Raw genomic sequence first — 17,500 nt, 5'->3', positions numbered from 1 at the left:
TTCCTGGGCTCAGTCTCAAGGAGAGGAGGAGAATGACGGATAGAGAAAAAGAGAACAGGCAGGAATCCAAAATATTTTGATGTGCCAGTTCCTGACTCACCCTGAATATCACTGGTTTCAAGCTTTTAGCAAATGTTCTGAAAAATTAAACAACCATGTGGTCGTAGTCGGCAGGATTTGAACCTGAGCGGGGAGACCCCAATAGATTACTAGTCCATCGCCTTAACCACTCGGCCACTACTACCTCTCATGCAATGTGATGTTTTCACAAAAGTTTCTCTATGGGTTGAGCTACTTCATTTCAGGCTGTGAGGATGACTGAAGTAATATTGTATCAGAGATGATTTCCATGGGAAGTTAATCCTGACCACAGTGGCCTGCGTTAATGATTTTTAAAATATAACTTGGAGAATGCTTTATACTTGGTATAGTTTTGGGTTTGGAAAATGTCAGTACTGACATCTAAGTTTATCAAAAGCGTCATCCTTCAAGCCGGAATTGAACCAGCGACCTAAGTATTTCTGTACCAATCTCCTCTACAGTCTTCCGCTCTACCAGCTGAGCTATCGAAGGATACCATGATCGTACAGCTGTGATAGTACGCGCTATTAAAATGATTGAGTGTTAATGTTAAACATTATCAACTTTCCAAGCAAAATGAAAAATGATTTGACTACACAAAAGAGATTCAACTACTTATTCCTGTGTTGCTTTATCACACAAATTGTCATGTTTAATCATTTGGAAAATATCACTTTCAATAGATTTTTTAGTGTAGCCAAACTTACATCAAGATTAGAGATGCTTGAGCCTATCAAACCTTCTACACTCTTTTAAATTTGGCTTGTTTTGTAAACTAATCAAGTGTTCCAGGAATGATGGGGATATTCCATTGTTTGTTCTGATTTGACATTTAATTTTGGACAATGTGCGGCCCTTTTGAGCTAGTGAAGATAATTGTGCTACATGAGAGTATGCACAGACAATTATTTTTCTTTTTTTGCATTAAAGCACAATTTTTAATAAAGGAGAGGTTAATGATATAATAATTAGCACTGAAAGTCATCTGACAGGATTTGAAAGTAAAATATTGTGCATTGAAAGTAACCATAGCTCTTTTTACTTTGAGTGGACATCATTTTCTTTCAAATGAATTTGATATTTTGCTAAATGTACAAAACTTTCTTACAAATTTGACATTCAAAATGCATTTGTAATTAATAAATGCTACTTAATATAGCTGCTGAGATTCCTGGGCTCAGTCTCAAGGAGAGGAGGAGAATGACGGATAGAGAAAGAGAGAACAGGCAGGCATCCAAAAGATTTTGATGTGCCAGTTCCTGACTCACCCTGAATATCACTGGTTTCAAGCTTTTAGCAAATTTTCTGAAAAATTAAACAACCATGTGGTCGTAGTCGGCAGGTTTTGAACCTGAGCGGGGAGACCCCAATAGATTTCTAGTCCATCGCCTTAATCACTCGGCCACTACTACCTCTCATGCAATGTGATGTTTTCACAAAAGTTTCTCTATTGGTTGAGCTACTTCATTTCAGGCTGTGAGGATGACTGAAGTAATATTGTATCAGAGATGATTTCCATGGGAAGTTAATCCTGACCACAGTGGCCTGCGTTAATGATTTTTAAAATATAACTTGGAGAATGCTTTATACTTGGTATAGTTTTGGGTTTGTAAAATGTCAGTAGTGACATCTAAGTTTATCAAAAGCGTCATCCTTCGAGCCGGAATTGATCCAGCGACCTAAGGATTTCTGTACCAATCTCCTCTACAGTCTTCCGCTCTACCAGCTGAGCTATCGAAGGATTCCATGATCGTACAACTGTGATAGTACGTGCTATTAAAATGATTGAGTGTTAATTTTAAACATTATCAACTTTCCAAGCAAAATGAAATATTATTTGACTACACAAAAGAGATTCAACTACTTATTCCTGTGTTGCTTTATCACACAAATTGTCATGTTTAATCATTTGGAAAATATCACTAATAGTTTGACTTATATTTGTGCAATTACTATCAACTGGCTACAGAGCTAGTTTGGAAAGCACTTTCAATAGATTTTTTAGTGTAGCCAAACTTACATCAAGATTAGAGATGCTTGAGCCTATCAAACCTTCTACACTCTTTTAAATTTTGCTTGTTTTGTAAACTAATCAAGTGTTCCAGGAATGATGGGGATATTCCATTGTTTGTTCTGATTTGACAATTCATTTTGGACAATGAGCGGCCCTTTTGAGCTAGTGAAGATAATTGTGCTACATGAGAGTATGCACAGACAATTATTTTTCTTTTTTTGCATTAAAGCACAATTTTTAATAAAGGAGAGGTTAATGATATTATAAATAGCACTGAAAGTCATCTGACACGATTTGAAAGAAAAATGTTGTGCATTGAAAGTAACCAAAGCTCTTTTTACTTTGAGTGGACATCATTTTCTTTCAAATAAATTTGATATTTTGCTAAATGTACAAAACTTTCTTACAAATTTGACATTCAAAATGCATTTTTTATTAATAAATGCTACTTAGTATAGCTGCTGAGATTCCTGGGCTCAGTCTCAAGGAGAGGAGGAGAATGACGGATAGAGAAAGAGAGAACAGGCAGTCATCCTAAAGATTTGGATGTGCCAGTTCCTGACTCACCCTGATCAACACTGGTTTCAAGCTTTTAGTACATTTTCTGAAAATTAAAACAACCATGTGGTCATAGTCAGCAGGATTTGAACCTGCGCGGGTAGACCCCAATGGATTTCTCGTCCATTGCCTTAACCACTTGGCCACGACTACCTCTCATGCAATGTGATGTTTTCACAAAAGTTTCTCTATGGGTTGAGCTACTTCATTTCAGGCTGTGAGGATGACTGAAGTAATATTGTATCAGACATGATTTCCATGGGAAGTTAATCTTGACCACAGTGGCCTGCGTTAATGATTTTTAAAATATAACACTTGGAGAATGCTTTATACTTGGTATAGTTTTGGGTTTGTAAAATGTCAGTACTGACATCTAAGTTTATCAAAAGAATCATCCTTCGAGTCGGAATTGAACCAGCGACCTAAGGATTTTTGTACCAATCTCCTCTACAGTCCTCCGCTCTACCAGCTGAGCTATCGAAAGATTCCATGATCATACAACTGTGATATTACGTGCTATTAAAATGATTGAGTGTTAATTTTAAACATTATCAACTTTCCAAGCAAAATGAAAAATTATTTGACTACACAAAAGAGATTCAACTACTTATTCCTGTGTTGCTTTATCACACAAATTGTCATGTTTAATCATTTGGAAAATATCACTTTCAATAGATTTTTTAGTGTAGCCAAACTTACATCAAGATTAGAGATGCTTGAGCCTTACAAACTTTCTACACTCTTTTAAATTTTGCTTGTTTTGTAAACTAATCAAGTGTTCCAGGATTGATGGGGATATTCCATTGTTTGTTCTGATTTGACAATTAATTTTGGACAATGTGCGGCCCTTTTGAGCTAGTGAAGATAATTGTGCTACATGAGAGTATGCACAGACAATTATTTTTCTTTTTTTGCATTAAAGCACAATTTTTAATAAAGGAGAGGTTAATGATATAATAATTAGCACTGAAAGTCATCTGACACGATTTGAAAGTAAAATGTTGTGCATTGAAAGTAACTATAGCTCTTTTTACTTTGAGTGGACATCATTTTCTTTCAAATGAATTTGATATTTTGCTAAATGTACAAAACTTTCTTACAAATTTGACATTCAAAATGCATTTGTAATTAATAAATGCTACTTAATATAGCTGCTGAGATTCCTGGGCTCAGTCTCAAGGAGAGGAGGAGAATGACGGATAGAGAAAGAGAGAACAGGCAGGCATCCAAAAGATTTTGATGTGCCAGTTCCTGACTCACCCTGAATATCACTGGTTTCAAGCTTTTAGCAAATTTTCTGAAAAATTAAACAACCATGTGGTCGTAGTCGGCAGGATTTGAACCTGAGCGGGGAGACCCCAATAGATTTCTAGTCCATCGAATTAACCACTCGGCCACTACTACCTCTCATGCAATGTGATGTTTTCACAAAAGTTTCTCTATGGGTTGAGCTACTTCATTTCAGGCTGTGAGGATGACTGAAGTAATATTGTATCAGAGATGATTTCCATGGGAAGTTAATCCTTACCACAGTGGCCTGCGTTAATAATTTTTTAAATATAACTTGGAGAATGCTTTATACTTGGTATAGTTTTGGGTTTGGAAAATGTCAGTAGTGACATCTAAGTTTATCAAAAGCGTCATCTTTCGAGCCAGAATTGAACAAGCAACCTAAGGATTTCTGTACCAATCTCCTCTACAGTCCTCCGCTCTACCAGCTGAGCTATCGAAGGATTCCATGATCGTACATCTGAGATAGTACGTGCTATTAAAATGATTGAGTGTTAATTTTAAACATTATCAACTTTCCAAGCAAAATGAAATATTATTTGACTACACAAAAGAGATTCAACTACTTATTCCTGTGTTGCTTTATCACACAAATTGTCATGTTTAATCATTTGGAAAATATCACTAATAGTTTGACTTATATTTGTGCAATTACTATCAACTGGCTACAGAGCTAGTTTGGAAAGCACTTTCAATAGATTTTTTAGTGTAGCCAAACTTACATCAAGATTAGAGATGCTTGAGCCTATCAAACCTTCTACACTCTTTTAAATTTTGCTTGTTTAGTAAACTAATCAAGTGTTCCAGGAATGATGGGGATATTCCATTGTTTGTTCTGATTTGACAATTAATTTTGGACAATGAGCGGCCCTTTTGAGCTAGTGAAGATAATTGTGCTACATGAGAGTATGCACAGACAATTATTTTTCTTTTTTTGCATTAAAGCACAATTTTTAATAAAGGAGAGGTTAATGATATAATAATTAGCACTGAAAGTCATCTGACACGATTTGAAAGTAAAATGTTGTGCATTGAAAGTAACCAAAGCTCTTTTTACTTTGAGTGGACATCATTTTCTTTCAAATTAACTTGATATTTTGCTAAATGTACAAAACTTTCTTACAAATTTGACATTCAAAATGCATTTGTAATTAATAAATGCTACTTAATATAGCTGATGAGATTCCTGGGCTCAGTCTCAAGGAGAGGAGGAGAATGACGGATAGAGAAAAAGAGAACAGGCAGGAATCCAAAAGATTTTGATGTGCCAGTTCCTGACTCACCCTGAATATCACTGGTTTCAAGCTTTTAGCAAATGTTCTGAAAAATTAAACAACCATGTGGTCGTAGTCGGCAGGATTTGAACCTGAGCAAGGAGACCCCAATAGATTAATAGTCCATCGCCTTAACCACTCGGCCACTACTACCTCTCATGCAATGTGATGTTTTCACAAAAGTTTCTCTATGGGTTGAGCTACTTCATTTCAGGCTGTGAGGATGACTGAAGTAATATTGTATCAGAGATGATTTCCATGGGAAGTTAATCCTGACCACAGTGGCCTGCGTTAATGATTTTTAAAATATAACTTGGAGAATGCTTTATACTTGGTATAGTTTTGGGTTTGTAAAATGTCAGTACTGACATCTAAGTTTATCAAAAGCATCATCCTTCAAGCTGGAATTGAACCAGCGACCTAAGGATTTCTGTACCAATCTCCTCTACAGTCTTCCGCTCTACCAGCTGAGCTATCGAAGGATACCATGATTGTACAGCTGTGATAGTACGTGCTATTAAAATGATTGAGTGTTAATGTTAAACATTATCAACTTTCCAAGCAAAATGAAAAATGATTTGACTACACAAAAGAGATTCAACTACTTATTCCTGTGTTGCTTTATCACACAAATTGTCATGTTTAATCATTTGGAAAATATCACTTTCAATAGATTTTTTAGTGTAGCCAAACTTACATCAAGATTAGAGATGCTTGAGCCTATCAAACCTTCTACACTCTTTTAAATTTGGCTTGTTTTGTAAACTAATCAAGTGTTCCAGGAATGATGGGGATATTCCATTGTTTGTTCTGATTTGACATTTAATTTTGGACAATGTGCGGCCCTTTTGAGCTAGTGAAGATAATTGTGCTACATGAGAGTATGCACAGACAATTATTTTTCTTTTTTTGCATTAAAGCACAATTTTTAATAAAGGAGAGGTTAATGATATAATAATTAGCACTGAAAGTCATCTGACAGGATTTGAAAGTAAAATATTGTGCATTGAAAGTAACCATAGCTCTTTTTACTTTGAGTGGACATCATTTTCTTTCAAAAACATTATCAACTTTCCAAGCAAAATGAAATATTATTTGACTACACAAAAGAGATTCAACTACTTATTCCTGTGTTGCTTTATCACACAAATTGTCATGTTTAATCATTTGGAAAATATCACTAATAGTTTGACTTATATTTGTGCAATTACTATCAACTGGCTACAGAGCTAGTTTGGAAAGCACTTTCAATAGATTTTTTAGTGTAGCCAAACTTACATCAAGATTAGAGATGCTTGAGCCTATCAAACCTTCTACACTCTTTTAAATTTTGCTTGTTTAGTAAACTAATCAAGTGTTCCAGGAATGATGGGGATATTCCATTGTTTGTTCTGATTTGACAATTAATTTTGGACAATGAGCGGCCCTTTTGAGCTAGTGAAGATAATTGTGCTACATGAGAGTATGCACAGACAATTATTTTTCTTTTTTTGCATTAAAGCACAATTTTTAATAAAGGAGAGGTTAATGATATAATAATTAGCACTGAAAGTCATCTGACACGATTTGAAAGTAAAATGTTGTGCATTGAAAGTAACCAAAGCTCTTTTTACTTTGAGTGGACATCATTTTCTTTCAAATGAACTTGATATTTTGCTAAATGTACAAAACTTTCTTACAAATTTGACATTCAAAATGCATTTGTAATTAATAAATGCTACTTAATATAGCTGCTGAGATTCCTGGGCTCAGTCTCAAGGAGAGGAGGAGAATGACGGATAGAGAAAAAGAGAACAGGCAGGAATCCAAAAGATTTTGATGTGCCAGTTCCTGACTCACCCTGAATATCACTGGTTTCAAGCTTTTAGCAAATGTTCTGAAAAATTAAACAACCATGTAGTCGTAGTCGGCAGGATTTGAACCTGAGCGGGGAGACCCCAATAGATTACTAGTCCATCGCCTTAACCACTCGGCCACTACTACCTCTCATGCAATGTGATGTTTTCACAAAAGTTTCTCTATGGGTTGAGCTACTTCATTTCAGGCTGTGAGGATGACTGAAGTAATATTGTATCAGAGATGATTTCCATGGGAAGTTAATCCTGACCACAGTGGCCTGCGTTAATGATTTTTAAAATATAACTTGGAGAATGCTTTATACTTGGTATAGTTTTGGGTTTGTAAAATGTCAGTACTGACATCTAAGTTTATCAAAAGCATCATCCTTCAAGCTGGAATTGAACCAGCGACCTAAGGATTTCTGTACCAATCTCCTCTACAGTCTTCCGCTCTACCAGCTGAGCTATCGAAGGATACCATGATTGTACAGCTGTGATAGTACGTGCTATTAAAATGATTGAGTGTTAATGTTAAACATTATCAACTTTCCAAGCAAAATGAAAAATGATTTGACTACACAAAAGAGATTCAACTACTTATTCCTGTGTTGCTTTATCACACAAATTGTCATGTTTAATCATTTGGAAAATATCACTTTCAATAGATTTTTTAGTGTAGCCAAACTTACATCAAGATTAGAGATGCTTGAGCCTATCAAACCTTCTACACTCTTTTAAATTTGGCTTGTTTTGTAAACTAATCAAGTGTTCCAGGAATGATGGGGATATTCCATTGTTTGTTCTGATTTGACATTTAATTTTGGACAATGTGCGGCCCTTTTGAGCTAGTGAAGATAATTGTGCTACATGAGAGTATGCACAGACAATTATTTTTCTTTTTTTGCATTAAAGCACAATTTTTAATAAAGGAGAGGTTAATGATATAATAATTAGCACTGAAAGTCATCTGACAGGATTTGAAAGTAAAATATTGTGCATTGAAAGTAACCATAGCTCTTTTTACTTTGAGTGGACATCATTTTCTTTCAAAAACATTATCAACTTTCCAAGCAAAATGAAATATTATTTGACTACACAAAAGAGATTCAACTACTTATTCCTGTGTTGCTTTATCACACAAATTGTCATGTTTAATCATTTGGAAAATATCACTAATAGTTTGACTTATATTTGTGCAATTACTATCAACTGGCTACAGAGCTAGTTTGGAAAGCACTTTCAATAGATTTTTTAGTGTAGCCAAACTTACATCAAGATTAGAGATGCTTGAGCCTATCAAACCTTCTACACTCTTTTAAATTTTGCTTGTTTAGTAAACTAATCAAGTGTTCCAGGAATGATGGGGATATTCCATTGTTTGTTCTGATTTGACAATTAATTTTGGACAATGAGCGGCCCTTTTGAGCTAGTGAAGATAATTGTGCTACATGAGAGTATGCACAGACAATTATTTTTCTTTTTTTGCATTAAAGCACAATTTTTAATAAAGGAGAGGTTAATGATATAATAATTAGCACTGAAAGTCATCTGACACGATTTGAAAGTAAAATGTTGTGCATTGAAAGTAACCAAAGCTCTTTTTACTTTGAGTGGACATCATTTTCTTTCAAATGAACTTGATATTTTGCTAAATGTACAAAACTTTCTTACAAATTTGACATTCAAAATGCATTTGTAATTAATAAATGCTACTTAATATAGCTGCTGAGATTCCTGGGCTCAGTCTCAAGGAGAGGAGGAGAATGACGGATAGAGAAAAAGAGAACAGGCAGGAATCCAAAAGATTTTGATGTGCCAGTTCCTGACTCACCCTGAATATCACTGGTTTCAAGCTTTTAGCAAATGTTCTGAAAAATTAAACAACCATGTAGTCGTAGTCGGCAGGATTTGAACCTGAGCGGGGAGACCCCAATAGATTACTAGTCCATCGCCTTAACCACTCGGCCACTACTACCTCTCATGCAATGTGATGTTTTCACAAAAGTTTCTCTATGGGTTGAGCTACTTCATTTCAGGCTGTGAGGATGACTGAAGTAATATTGTATCAGAGATGATTTCCATGGGAAGTTAATCCTGACCACAGTGGCCTGCGTTAATGATTTTTAAAATATAACTTGGAGAATGCTTTATACTTGGTATAGTTTTGGGTTTGTAAAATGTCAGTACTGACATCTAAGTTTATCAAAAGCGTCATCCTTCAAGCCGGAATTGAACCAGCAACCTAAGGATTTCTGTACCAATCTCCTCTACAGTTTTCCACTCTACCAGCTGAGCTATCGAAGGATACCATGATCGTACAGCTGTGATAGTACGTGCTATTAAAATGATTGTGTTAATGTTAAACATTATCAACTTTCCAAGCAAAATGAAAAATGATTTGACTACACAAAAGAGATTCAGCTACTTATTCCTGTGTTGCTTTATCACACAAATTGTCATGTTTAATCATTTGGAAAATATCACTTTCAATAGATTTTTTAGTGTAGCCAAACTTACATCAAGATTAGAGATGCTTGAGCCTATCAAACCTTCTACACTCTTTTAAATTTGGCTTGTTTTGTAAACTAATCAAGTGTTCCAGGAATGATGGGGATATTCCATTGTTTGTTCTGATTTGACATTTAATTTTGGACAATGTGCGGCCCTTTTGAGCTAGTGAAGATAATTGTGCTACATGAGAGTATGCACAGACAATTATTTTTCTTTTTTTGCATTAAAGCACAATTTTTAATAAAGGAGAGGTTAATGATATAATAATTAGCACTGAAAGTCATCTGACATGATTTGAAAGTAAAATATTGTGCATTGAAAGTAACCATAGCTCTTTTTACTTTGAGTGGACATCATTTTCTTTCAAATGAATTTGATATTTTGCTAAATGTACAAAACTTTCTTACAAATTTGACATTCAAAATGCATTTGTAATTAATAAATGCTACTTAATATAGCTGCTGAGATTCCTGGGCTCAGTCTCAAGGAGAGGAGGAGAATGACGGATAGAGAAAGAGAGAACAGGCAGGCATCCAAAAGATTTTGATGTGCCAGTTCCTGACTCACCCTGAATATCACTGGTTTCAAGCTTTTAGCAAATTTTCTGAAAAATTAAACAACCATGTGGTCGTAGTCGGCAGGATTTGAACCTGAGCGGGGAGACCCCAATAGATTTCTAGTCCATCGCCTTAACCACTCGGCCACTACTACCTCTCATGCAATGTGATGTTTTCACAAAAGTTTCTCTATTGGTTGAGCTACTTCATTTCAGGCTGTGAGGATGACTGAAGTAATATTGTATCAGAGATGATTTCCATGGGAAGTTAATCCTGACCACAGTGGCCCGCGTCAATGATTTTTAAAATATAACTTGGAGAATGCTTTATACTTGGTATAGTTTTGGGTTTGTAAAATGTCAGTAGTGACATCTAAGTTTATCAAAAGCGTCATCATTCGAGCCAGAATTGATCCAGCGACCTAAGGATTTCTGTACCAATCTCTTCTACAGTCTTCCGCTCTACCAGCTGAGCTATCGAAGGATTCCATGATCGTACAACTGTGATAGTACGTGCTATTAAAATGATTGAGTGTTAATTTTAAACATTATCAACTTTCCAAGCAAAATGAAAAATGATTTGACTACACACAAGAGATTCAACTACTTATGCCTGTGTTGCTTTATCACACAAATTGTCATGTTTAATCATTTGGAAATTATCACTAATAGTTTCACTTATATTTGTGCAATTACTATCAACTGGCTACAGAGCTAGTTTGGAAAGCACTTTCAATAGATTTTTTAGTGTAGCCAAACTTACATCAAGATTAGAGATGCTTGAGCCTATCAAACCTTCTACACTCTTTTAAATTTGGCTTGTTTTGTAAACTAATCAAGTGTTCCAGGAATGATGGGGATATTCCATTGTTTGTTCTGATTTGACAATTCATTTTGGACAATGAGCGGCCCTTTTGAGCTAGTGAAGATAATTGTGCTACATGAGAGTATGCACAGACAATTATTTTTCTTTTTTTGCATTAAAGCACAATTTTTAATAAAGGAGAGGTTAATGATATAATAATTAGCACTGAAAGTCATCTGACACGATTTGAAAGTAAAATGTTGTGCATTGAAAGTAACCAAAGCTCTTTTTACTTTGAGTGGACATCATTTTCTTTCAAATGAATTTGATATTTTGCTAAATGTACAAAACTTTCTTACAAATTTGACATTCAAAATGCATTTGTAATTAATAAATGCTACTTAGTATAGCTGCTGAGATTCCTGGGCTCAGTCTCAAGGAGAGGAGGAAAATGAAGGATAGAGAAAGAGAGAACAGGCAGGCATCCTAAAGATTTGGATGTGCCAGTTCCTGACTCACCATGATCAACACTGGTTTCAAGCTTTTAGTAAATTTTCTGAAAATTAAAACAACCATGTGGTCGTAGTCGGCAGGATTTGAACATGCGCGGGGAGACCCCAATGGATTTCTAGTCCATCGCTTTAACCACTCGGCCACGACTACCTCTCATGCAATGTGATGTTTTCACAAAAGTTTCTCTATGGGTTGAGCTACTTCATTTCAGGCTGTTAGGATGACTGAAGTAATATTGTATCAGAGATGATTTCCATGGGAAGTTAATCCTGACCACAGTGGCCTGCGTTAAAGATTTTTAAAATATAACTTGGAGAATGCTTTATACTTGGTATAGTTTTGGGTTTGTAAAATGTCAGTACTGACATCTAAGTTTATCAAAAGCTTCATCCTTCGAGCCAGAATTGAACCAGCGACCTAAGAATTTCTGTACCAATCTCCTCTACAGTCCTCCGCTCTACCAGCTGAGCTATCGAAGGATTCCATGATCACACAACTGTGATATTACGTGCTATTAAAATGATTGAGTGTTAATTTTAAACATTATCAACTTTCCAAGCAAAATGAAAAATGATTTGACTACACACAAGAGATTCAACTACTTATTCCTGTGTTGCTTTATCACACAAATTGTCATGTTTAATCATTTGGAAAATATCACTAATAGTTTGACTTATATTTGTGCAATTACTATCAACTGGCTACAGAGCTAGTTTGGAAAGCACTTTCAATAGATTTTTTAGTGTAGCCAAACTTACATCAAGATTAGAGATGCTTGAGCCTATCAAACCTTCTACACTCTTTTAAATTTTGCTTGTTTTTTAAACTAATCAAGTGTTCCAGGAATGATGGGGATATTCCATTGTTTGTTCTGATTTGACAATTCATTTTGGACAATGAGCGGCCCTTTTGAGCTAGTGAAGATAATTGTGCTACATGAGAGTATGCACAGACAATTATTTTTCTTTTTTTGCATTAAAGCACAATTTTTAATAAAGGAGAGGTTAATGATATAATAATTAGCACTGAAAGTCATCTGACACGATTTGAAAGTAAAATGTTGTGCATTGAAAGTAACCAAAGCTCTTTTTACTTTGAGTGGACATCATTTTCTTTTAAATTAATTTGATATTTTGCTAAATGTACAAAACTTTCATACAAATTTGACATTCAAAATGCATTTGTACTTAATAAATGCTACTTAGTATGGCTGCTGAGATTCCGGGGCTCAGTCTCAAGTAGAGGAGGAGAATGAGGATAGAGAAAGAGAGAACAGGCAGGCATCCTAAAGATTTTGATGTGCCAGTTCCTGACTCACCCTGAGCAACACTGGTTTCAAGCTTTTAGTAAATTTTCTGAAAAATAAAACAACCATGTGGTCATATTCGGCAGGATTTGAAACTGCGCGGGGAGACCCCAATGGATTTCTAGTCCATTGCCTTAACCACTCGGCCACGACTACCTCTCATGCGATGTGATGTTTTCACAAAAGTTTCTCTATAATAATTAGCACTGAAAGTCATCTGACACGATTTGAAAGTAAAATGTTGTGCATTGAAAGTAACCAAAGCTCTTTTTACTTTGAGTGGACATCATTTTCTTTCAAATGAATTTGATATTTTGCTAAATGTACAAAACTTTCTTACAAATTTGACATTGAAAATGCATTTGTACTTAAAAAATGCTACTTAGTATGGCTGCTGAGATTCCTGGGCTCAGTCTCAAGTAGAGGAGGAGAATGACGGATAGAGAAAGAGAGAACAGGCAGGCATCCTAAAGATTTTGATGTGCCAGTTCCTGACTCACCCTGAGCAACACTGGTTTCAAGCGTTTAGTAAATTTTCTGAAAAATAAAACAATCATGTGGTCGTAGTCGGCAGGATTTGAACCTGCGCGGGGAGACCCCAATGGATTTCTAGTGCTTCGCCTTAACCACTCGGCCACGACTACCTCTCATGCAATGTGATGTGTTCACAAAAGTTTCTCTATGGTTTGAGCTACTTCATTTCAGGCTGTGAGGATGACTGAAGTAATATTGTATCAGAGATGATTTCCATGGGAAGTTAATCCTGACCACAGTGACCTGCATTAATGATTTTTAAAATATAACTTGGAGAATGCTTTATACTTGGTACAGTTTTGGGTTTGTAAAATGTCAGTACTGACATCTAAGTTTATCAAAAACGTCATATTTCAAGCCGGAATTGAACCAGCGACCTAAGGATTTCTGTACCAATCACCTCTACAGTCCTCCGCTCTACCAGCTGAGCTATTGAAGGATTCCATGATCATACAACTGTGATATTACGTGCTATTAAAATGATTGAGTGTTAATTTTAAACATTATCAACTTTCCAAGCAAAATGAAAAATGATTTGACTACACAAAAGAGATTCAACTACTTATTCCTGTGTTGCTTTATCACACAAATTGTCATGTTTAATCATTTGGAAAATATCACTAATAGTTTGACTTATATTTGTGCAATTACTATCAACTGGCTACAGAGCTAGTTTGGAAAGCACTTTCAATAGATTTTTTAGTGTAGCCAAACTTACATCAAGATTAGAGATGCTTGAGCCTATCAAACCTTCTACACTCTTTTAAATTTTGCTTGTTTTGTAAACTAATCAAGTGTTCCAGGATTGATGGGGATATTCCATTGTTTGTTCTGATTTGACAATTCATTTTGGACAATGAGCGGCCCTTTTGAGCTAGTGAAGATAATTGTGCTACATGAGAGTATGCACAGACAATTATTTTTCTTTTTTTGCATTAAAGCACAATTTTTAATAAAGGAGAGGTTAATGATATAATAATTAGCACTGAAAGTCATCTGACACGATTTGAAAGTAAAATGTTGTGCATTGAAAGTAACCAAAGCTCTTTTTACTTTGAGTGGACATCATTTTCTTTCAAATGAATTTGATATTTTGCTAAATGTACAAAACTTTCTTACAAATTTGACATTCAAAATGCATTTGTAATTAATAAATGCTACTTAGTATGGCTGCTGAGATTCCGGGGCTCAGTCTCAAGTAGAGGAGGAGAATGACGGATAGAGAAAGAGAGAACAGGCAGGCATCCTAAAGATTTTGATGTGCCAGTTCCTGACTCACCCTGAGCAACACTGGTTTCAAGCGTTTAGTAAATTTTCTGAAAAATAAAACAACCATGTGGTCGTAGTCGGCAGGATTTGAACCTGTGCGGGGAGACCCCAATGGATTTCTAGTGCATCGCCTTAACCACTCGGCCACGACTACCTCTCATGCAATGTGATGTTTTCACAAAAGTTTCTCTATGGGTTGAGCTACTTCATTTCAGGCTGTGAGGATGACTGAAGTAATATTGTATCAGAGATGATTTCCATGGGAAGTTAATCCTGACCACAGTGACCTGCGTTAATGATTTTTAAAATATAACTTGGAGAATGCTTTATACTTGGTACAGTTTTGGGTTTGTAAAATGTCAGTACTGACATCTAAGTTTATCAAAAGAATCATCCTTCGAGCCGGAATTGAACCAGCGACCTAAGGATTTCTGTACCAATCACCTCTACATTCCTCTGCTCTACCAGCTGAGCTATCGAAGGATTCCATGATCGTACAACTGTGATATTACGTGCTATTAAAATGATTGAGTGTTAATTTTAAACATTATCAACTTTCCAAGCAAAATGAAAAATGATTTGACTACACAAAAGAGATTGAACTACTTATTCCTGTGTTGCTTTATCACACAAATTGTCATGTTTAATCATTTGGAAAATATCACTAATAGTTTGACTTATATTTGTGCAATTACTATCAACTGGCTAGAGAGCTAGTTTGGAAAGCACTTTCAATAGATTGTTTAGTGTAGCCAAACTTACATCAAGATTAGAGATGCTTGAGCCTATCAAACCTTCTACACTCTTTTAAATTTTGCTTGTTTTGTAAACTAATCAAGTGTTCCAGGAATGATGGGGATCTTCCATTGTTTGTTCTGATTTGACAATTCATTTTGGACAATGAGCGGCCCTTTTGAGCTAGTGAAGATAATTGTGCTACATGAGAGTATGCACAGACAATTATTTTTCTTTTTTTGCATTAAAGCACAATTTTTAATAATGGAGAGGTTAATGATATAATAATTAGCACTGAAAGTCATCTGACACGATTTGAAAGTAAAATGTTGTGCATTGAAAGTAACCAAAGCTCTTTTTACTTTGAGTGGACATCATTTTCTTTCGAATGAATTTGATATTTTGCTAAATGTACAAAACTTTCTTACAAATTTGACATTCAAAATGCATTTGTAATTAATAAATGCTACTTAGTATGGCTGCTGAGATTCCTGGGCTCAGTCTCAAGTAGAGGAGGAGAATGACGGAGAGAGAAAGAGAGAACAGGCAGGCATCCTAAAGATTTTGATGTGCCAGTTCCTGACTCACCCTGAGCAACACTGGTTTCAAGCTTTTAGTAAATTTTCTGAAAAATAAAACAACCAAATGGTCGTAGTCGGAAGGATTTGAACCTGCGCGGGGAGACCCCAATGGATTTTTAGTCTATCGCCTTAACCACTCGGCCACAACTACCTCTCATGCGACATGATGTTTTCACAAAAGTTTCTCTATGGGTTGAGCTACTTCATTTCAGGCTGTGAGGATGACTGAAGTAATATTGTATCAGAGATGATTTCCATGGGAAGTTAATTCTGACCACAGTGACCTGCGTTAATGATTTTTTAAAAATAACTTGGAGAATGCTTTATACTTGGTACAGTTTTGGGTTTGTAAAATGTCAGTACTGACATCTAAGTTTATCAAAAGCATCATCCTTCGAGCCGGAATTGAACCAGCGACCTAAGGATTTCTGTACCAATCACCCCTACAGTCCTCCGCTCTACCAGCTGAGCTATCGAAGGATTCCATGATTGTACGACTTTGATATTACGTGCTATTAAAATGATTGAGTGTTAATTTTAAACATTATCAACTTTCCAAGCAAAATTAAAAATGATTTGACTACACAAAAGAGATTCAACTACTTATTCCTGTGTTGCTTTATCACACAAATTGTCATGTTTAATCATTTGGAAAATATCACTAATAGTTTGACTTATATTTGTGCAATTACTATCAACTGGCTACAGAGCTAGTTTGGAAAGCACTTTCAATAGATTTTTTAGTGTAGCCAAACTTACATCAAGATTAGAGATGCTTGAGCATATCAAACCTTCTACACTCTTTTAAATTTTGCTTGTTTTGTAAACTAATCAAGTGTTCCAGGAATGATGGGGATATTCCATTGTTTGTTCTGATTTGACAATTCATTTTGGACAATGAGCGGCCCTTTTGAGCTAGTGAAGATAATTGTGCTACATGAGAGTATGCACAGACAATTATTTTTCTTTTTTTGCATTAAAGCACAATTTTTAATAAAGGAGAGGTTAATGATATAATAATTAGCACTGAAAGTCATCTGACACGATTTGAAAGTAAAATGTTGTGCATTGAAAGTAACCAAAGCTCTTTTTACTTTGAGTGGACATAATTTTCTTTCGAATGAATTTTATATTTTGCTAAATGTACAAAACTTTCTTACAAATTTGACATTCAAAATGCATTTGTAATTAATAAATGCTACTTAGTATGGCTGCTGAGATTCCTGGGCTCAGTCTCAAGTAGAGGAGGAGAATGACGGATAGAGAAAGAGAGAACAGGCAGGCATCCTAAAGATTTTGATGTGCCAGTTCCTGACTCACCCTGAGCAACACTGGTTTCAAGCTTTTAGTAAATTTTCTGAAAAATAAAACAACCAAGTGGTCGTAGTCGGCAGGATTTGAACGTGCGCGGGGAGACCCCAATGGATTTCTAGTCTATCGCCTTAACCACTCGGCCACAACTACCGCTCATGCAACGTGATGTTTTCACAAAAGTTTCTCTATGGGTTGAGCTACTTCCTTTCAGGCTGTGAGGATGACTGAAGTAATATTGTATCAGAGATGATTTCCATGGGAAGTTAATCCTGACCACAGTGACCTGCGTTAATGATTTTTAAAAAATAACTTGGAGAATGC

At 35.5% G+C, this 17,500-nt stretch overlaps 20 non-coding genes across 20 annotated transcripts; all 20 read right to left on the bottom strand.

Moving 5' to 3' along the window:
• Nucleotides 1–162: 162 nt before the first annotated feature.
• Nucleotides 163–244, bottom strand: TRNAT-AGU (transfer RNA threonine (anticodon AGU)). Its single transcript has one exon. It is a non-coding gene; the product is annotated as a tRNA-Thr (tRNA).
• Nucleotides 245–483: 239 nt separating this feature from the next.
• TRNAY-GUA (transfer RNA tyrosine (anticodon GUA)) lies at nucleotides 484–573 on the bottom strand. The gene is given in 2 exon segments: nucleotides 484–519; nucleotides 537–573. It is a non-coding gene; the product is annotated as a tRNA-Tyr (tRNA).
• A 1,159-nt stretch (nucleotides 574–1,732) lies between these two features.
• TRNAY-GUA (transfer RNA tyrosine (anticodon GUA)) lies at nucleotides 1,733–1,822 on the bottom strand. The gene is given in 2 exon segments: nucleotides 1,733–1,768; nucleotides 1,786–1,822. It is a non-coding gene; the product is annotated as a tRNA-Tyr (tRNA).
• A 902-nt stretch (nucleotides 1,823–2,724) lies between these two features.
• Nucleotides 2,725–2,806, bottom strand: TRNAS-AGA (transfer RNA serine (anticodon AGA)). The gene has a single exon. It is a non-coding gene; the product is annotated as a tRNA-Ser (tRNA).
• A 241-nt stretch (nucleotides 2,807–3,047) lies between these two features.
• On the bottom strand, nucleotides 3,048–3,137 carry TRNAY-GUA (transfer RNA tyrosine (anticodon GUA)). The gene is given in 2 exon segments: nucleotides 3,048–3,083; nucleotides 3,101–3,137. It is a non-coding gene; the product is annotated as a tRNA-Tyr (tRNA).
• A 2,472-nt stretch (nucleotides 3,138–5,609) lies between these two features.
• On the bottom strand, nucleotides 5,610–5,699 carry TRNAY-GUA (transfer RNA tyrosine (anticodon GUA)). The gene is given in 2 exon segments: nucleotides 5,610–5,645; nucleotides 5,663–5,699. It is a non-coding gene; the product is annotated as a tRNA-Tyr (tRNA).
• Nucleotides 5,700–7,118: 1,419 nt separating this feature from the next.
• TRNAT-AGU (transfer RNA threonine (anticodon AGU)) lies at nucleotides 7,119–7,200 on the bottom strand. The gene has a single exon. It is a non-coding gene; the product is annotated as a tRNA-Thr (tRNA).
• A 239-nt stretch (nucleotides 7,201–7,439) lies between these two features.
• Nucleotides 7,440–7,529, bottom strand: TRNAY-GUA (transfer RNA tyrosine (anticodon GUA)). The gene is given in 2 exon segments: nucleotides 7,440–7,475; nucleotides 7,493–7,529. It is a non-coding gene; the product is annotated as a tRNA-Tyr (tRNA).
• A 1,419-nt stretch (nucleotides 7,530–8,948) lies between these two features.
• On the bottom strand, nucleotides 8,949–9,030 carry TRNAT-AGU (transfer RNA threonine (anticodon AGU)). The gene has a single exon. It is a non-coding gene; the product is annotated as a tRNA-Thr (tRNA).
• A 1,165-nt stretch (nucleotides 9,031–10,195) lies between these two features.
• On the bottom strand, nucleotides 10,196–10,277 carry TRNAS-AGA (transfer RNA serine (anticodon AGA)). The gene has a single exon. It is a non-coding gene; the product is annotated as a tRNA-Ser (tRNA).
• A 1,231-nt stretch (nucleotides 10,278–11,508) lies between these two features.
• Nucleotides 11,509–11,590, bottom strand: TRNAS-AGA (transfer RNA serine (anticodon AGA)). The gene has a single exon. It is a non-coding gene; the product is annotated as a tRNA-Ser (tRNA).
• A 239-nt stretch (nucleotides 11,591–11,829) lies between these two features.
• Nucleotides 11,830–11,919, bottom strand: TRNAY-GUA (transfer RNA tyrosine (anticodon GUA)). Its single transcript is given in 2 exon segments — nucleotides 11,830–11,865; nucleotides 11,883–11,919. It is a non-coding gene; the product is annotated as a tRNA-Tyr (tRNA).
• A 901-nt stretch (nucleotides 11,920–12,820) lies between these two features.
• Nucleotides 12,821–12,902, bottom strand: TRNAS-AGA (transfer RNA serine (anticodon AGA)). The gene has a single exon. It is a non-coding gene; the product is annotated as a tRNA-Ser (tRNA).
• Nucleotides 12,903–13,308: 406 nt separating this feature from the next.
• On the bottom strand, nucleotides 13,309–13,390 carry TRNAS-AGA (transfer RNA serine (anticodon AGA)). Its single transcript has one exon. It is a non-coding gene; the product is annotated as a tRNA-Ser (tRNA).
• A 239-nt stretch (nucleotides 13,391–13,629) lies between these two features.
• On the bottom strand, nucleotides 13,630–13,719 carry TRNAY-GUA (transfer RNA tyrosine (anticodon GUA)). The gene is given in 2 exon segments: nucleotides 13,630–13,665; nucleotides 13,683–13,719. It is a non-coding gene; the product is annotated as a tRNA-Tyr (tRNA).
• Nucleotides 13,720–14,621: 902 nt separating this feature from the next.
• On the bottom strand, nucleotides 14,622–14,703 carry TRNAS-AGA (transfer RNA serine (anticodon AGA)). The gene has a single exon. It is a non-coding gene; the product is annotated as a tRNA-Ser (tRNA).
• A 239-nt stretch (nucleotides 14,704–14,942) lies between these two features.
• Nucleotides 14,943–15,032, bottom strand: TRNAY-GUA (transfer RNA tyrosine (anticodon GUA)). Its single transcript is given in 2 exon segments — nucleotides 14,943–14,978; nucleotides 14,996–15,032. It is a non-coding gene; the product is annotated as a tRNA-Tyr (tRNA).
• A 902-nt stretch (nucleotides 15,033–15,934) lies between these two features.
• On the bottom strand, nucleotides 15,935–16,016 carry TRNAF-AAA (transfer RNA phenylalanine (anticodon AAA)). The gene has a single exon. It is a non-coding gene; the product is annotated as a tRNA-Phe (tRNA).
• A 239-nt stretch (nucleotides 16,017–16,255) lies between these two features.
• On the bottom strand, nucleotides 16,256–16,345 carry TRNAY-GUA (transfer RNA tyrosine (anticodon GUA)). Its single transcript is given in 2 exon segments — nucleotides 16,256–16,291; nucleotides 16,309–16,345. It is a non-coding gene; the product is annotated as a tRNA-Tyr (tRNA).
• A 902-nt stretch (nucleotides 16,346–17,247) lies between these two features.
• Nucleotides 17,248–17,329, bottom strand: TRNAS-AGA (transfer RNA serine (anticodon AGA)). The gene has a single exon. It is a non-coding gene; the product is annotated as a tRNA-Ser (tRNA).
• Nucleotides 17,330–17,500: the final 171 nt, after the last annotated feature.

Source organism: Pseudophryne corroboree, chromosome 4, assembly GCF_028390025.1.
Source record: "Pseudophryne corroboree isolate aPseCor3 chromosome 4, aPseCor3.hap2, whole genome shotgun sequence".
Taxonomy (NCBI): domain Eukaryota; kingdom Metazoa; phylum Chordata; class Amphibia; order Anura; family Myobatrachidae; genus Pseudophryne; species Pseudophryne corroboree.
The sequence above is the reverse complement of the archived record's forward strand: the minus strand, read 5'-3'. Positions and strand labels throughout refer to the sequence as shown.